The following is a 3,951-nucleotide window of genomic DNA, read 5'->3' on the forward strand; positions in this document are numbered from 1 at the left end:
TATCTTGCTGACAGTAGAATGCTATACCCCCAGGGAGTCTCCTACTTTTGCATAAAATTTGCATACTCATAAATAAGTTAACATGGGGGGCAGTATATCAACTGCAAACAATGCAAGTATTTTCCATATATCCTTTTTATAATTGACTAAGAACAGAGAACTAAAGATTTTTTGAAAAATGATTTTTCTGCTACTCAGTCACCTTTTAATTTTTTTTTTTCCAACGTTTATTTATTTTTGGGACAGAGAGAGACAGAGCATGAACAGGGAAGGGTCAGAGAGAGAGGGAGACACAGAATGGGAAACAGGCTCCAGACTCTGAGCCATCAGCCCAGAGCCCGACGCGGGGCTCGAACTCACGGACCGCGAGATCGTGACCTGGCTGAAGTCGGACGCTTAACCGACTGCACCACCCAGGCGCCCCAAGTCACCTTTTAAATGAGACATGAATTCTTCATAAAGATTTCACCCTCCTAATTTTCCCTACCTTGCACTTAGAAATCCAAAGTTTCAATATTCAAGAAATCCAATTGCTTCAATATTCAAAAGCAAAATATACCGTAGCTGTGTGCAAATAATATTTAAAGTGTGGCATATATGACAGGTTCTACATGAAACTTTATAGTAATATACGCATACCCTGGATTATGAGACACATGGAATAAGGTAGCTCTGCATCTTTTTCTCTTTTCCTGGCACAAAACAACTTTATTCTCATGAAGTCTTAGTAATCTACACACCTCAGTCAAGTACTATGAAGTGCATCATGATGCTTATATATGATTAATTGTGTGCCGTCAACTCTGAGTTTGAAAAGGTTACTTACCAGGGTGCCTGGGTGGCTCAGTCGGTTAAGCCTCCAACTTTGGCTCAGGTCACGATCTTGCTCTCTGTAAGTTCGAGCCCTGCATCGGGCTCCGTGCTGACAGCTCAGAGCCTGGAACCTGCTTCAAATTCTATGTCTTCCTCTCTGTCTGCCCCTCCCCTGCTCACGTTTTCTCTGTCTCTCTCTCTCAGATAAATAAACATTAAAAAAATAAATAAATAAGAAAAAAAAAGAAAAGGTTACTTACCTTCTCCAATGTTTATTCAGGTTGCACGCTAGCCTGGGGAATAATGGCGCATAATGGGAAAATTACTCCATATAGACAACTATCAGGTCTGCTTGCTAGAGAGTCGACGTTATTATATTATTGATGCAATACATTAATACATTACTATATTAGTATAGAAGAAAATAAATCTATTGGAATGGCTAGGAACTAGCTCCCTGATTCCCATCAATGCCCAGTTTCATATGCTAGACCAGTGAGAATACAGTAGGTAAGGCCTTGACCAGTGAGGTTTCAGGGAACACAGGAAGATGTTCCACCCAAAGACCTTACACAACCATTGGATAGTGCACAAAGTTACACACTTAGAATTGTACCTTTTATTTATGATTATTTTTTCCAGTGTTTATTTTTATTTATTTTGAGAGAGAGAGAGCCCCACGTGCACACAGAAGCTAGAAAGGGGCAGAGAGAGAGAGAGAGAGAGAGAGAATCCCAGGCAGGCTCTGCACTGTCAGCACAAAGCCCAATTCGAGGCTCAATTCCACGAACATAAGATCAGGACCAGAGCCAAAATCAAGAGTCAGAGGCTTAACCGACTGAGCCACTCAGGTGTCCCAAGATTCTAACTATTGTTTAAATAAAAATATTTTGGCTGAGGGATTAACACTTAAAGCAATTATTTGTCATTTATAATTTAGGTTCTTAACCTGGGACCCATGAACAATAGACAGAATGTAGTGGAATAATAAACCCTCTTAAACCATATGCAAATTTTTGTTTACATTCATTTGTGTGACTATTTGGAGGAAAAGGACTCATAGATTTTAACATATTGCCAAGTGAGTTCACTCCCTCCAGAATATTGTAAACACAATTTTAGAAGGATCTGTGCCAATTCAACCAGAACGACTGGATTAATATCAAGAATTAAGTTCAAAAGGACTGAATTCAGGGCAGTATATATTTTCTCTCTTAATTAGAACACTTTCCTTTGCTTGTAACAGAAAATCCAACAAAATAAAGGAAATTTATGGTATTATTTGAATGAGAAGTCCCTCAATAGCATTAGGTAATGTCTTGATCCAGCATGCAAAATTATGTGACTAGAAACCTGTTTCTATTTCTATGTTTGTCTCCTCCATGTCCTCAGGTCTGTGAATGGGTGCTGCAGGAGCCAGAACTATGCTTCTTTGTACAAATCCATCAAGATCTGACTCAGCATAACCAGCAAAATACCTAAGATCCAGTCTTCATAGAGTAGTATGTCCTTCTTGGACTCAGTGTGTGTGTGGGGGGGGGCCCCCTAAAATATGCTCATTAGCTTAAGCAATTATGTCCCACGTATGGAGCTTAGGATGGAATTGATCTAAGTATGTGACTGAGAATAAGGGAAGAATACCACAAATTAAGTTTGTGGTATTTTTACAAAAAAAAAAGGGGGGGGGGGGGGAGAGAGATATATACTTTACCTGTCAAACAACAATTTTCTACCATATTATCCAAGAAAGAAATGAAAAGACACTTCCTAACCAAAATGTGTTCATGTTCATAGCAAGATACCAGGTTCAGAATGAAGAAACAGGGCCTTAACAAGATAATAATGTCAAGATCTAGGAGCTAGATGGGAGATAGAAACAGGTCAGGAGGGAAATGAGCAGTTTTCTGGGCAATGGCTACCAACCATATTGAAGCTGCTTTGGTTTATGGTCAAAAGGCATTTTCTGTGTGAAGGGTGAATGAAGGGTTAAAGGCATAGAATTGGGAATTTTATTACCCATATATGTCCACAAGAAACTACTATTACCAACAGCATTAGGTTCACACTACATTTAAACCCTCTTTTATTGACAACCTGGCATCAGCAGGAGTAAACAGTGAACTTAGACTTCTCTCCATTCACTTTTTCTTCCTTTGTAATTCCTTTATTTCAAAGTCACTCTCTCCACAGACCCCCACCCTGCCTCCCATCTCTCATCATGAAAGGACTAACTACTTGTGGACAGTGACACAGTGGGGGCATTTTTTTTGGAAATATCTATCAAGAACTGGGACAGGTCAGATTTTTACCATACTCGCAATGTAACAAATTGGCCCACGATAGTTTCATGAATGCTGGCAAACGGCATAAGATTCTTAGGTCAAAGACAAAAGACAGTTTATTACTCACAGCAACAGTAGTGGTCAGAGAATCAGCATTTGTGCTGAGTCTTGGCCCCCACGAGGCCATGCAAAAAGGGTTGGATGATATTTTTGTGTACAGTGGGTGCATCACAGAGAAAAACTCTGAGCTTGGAAAACCCAAATCTTTTATACTGGACAGTAAGCATACATGCCCATTGTTCTGGAGAAGGATGCTCTCTTATTTTCCAAGGCTGTTCACTATGGAAACACCCTTAAAATAACAGTCCAGAACAAAAACAGTCAGTTCCCCTGCTCACAAGACGTGCATCCACGAACAACGTGGAGAGAGCTGAGAATTGTCTGCCAACAATATCCAGCTTCATTCTTCCAAGCACTTTGGAAAAACTTATTTCTAAAAGCCACAGACACCATTCACATTCCTGGGTATCTGACAGTCACCTTAGAAATGGAAATAGGAATAGAGTAGAAAATAAGACAGGGTAGCTAAAATTATTGGGAAATTTCCTAGATCCTCTTAACATGCAAATATCTTTGGAGGAATGTCATTATAACAGCTCTTAGCTTATGAAACAGCTATTATGGACATGGATATTAAATAGCAGTGTTCTGAATCTGTTAAGCATTTTTACATTTGCTGGTTTATTCTATCTATACAACCACCCTGCATGATAGGCAAGTATGTAACTATTATGCCATTTAATAAGAAAATACAGGGGCGCCTGGGTGGCGCAGTCGGTTAAGCGTCCGACTTCAG

This window comes from Herpailurus yagouaroundi, unplaced genomic scaffold (genome assembly GCF_014898765.1).
Source record: "Herpailurus yagouaroundi ecotype Mexico unplaced genomic scaffold, PumYag 28, whole genome shotgun sequence".
In the NCBI taxonomy this organism is placed as follows: domain Eukaryota; kingdom Metazoa; phylum Chordata; class Mammalia; order Carnivora; family Felidae; genus Herpailurus; species Herpailurus yagouaroundi.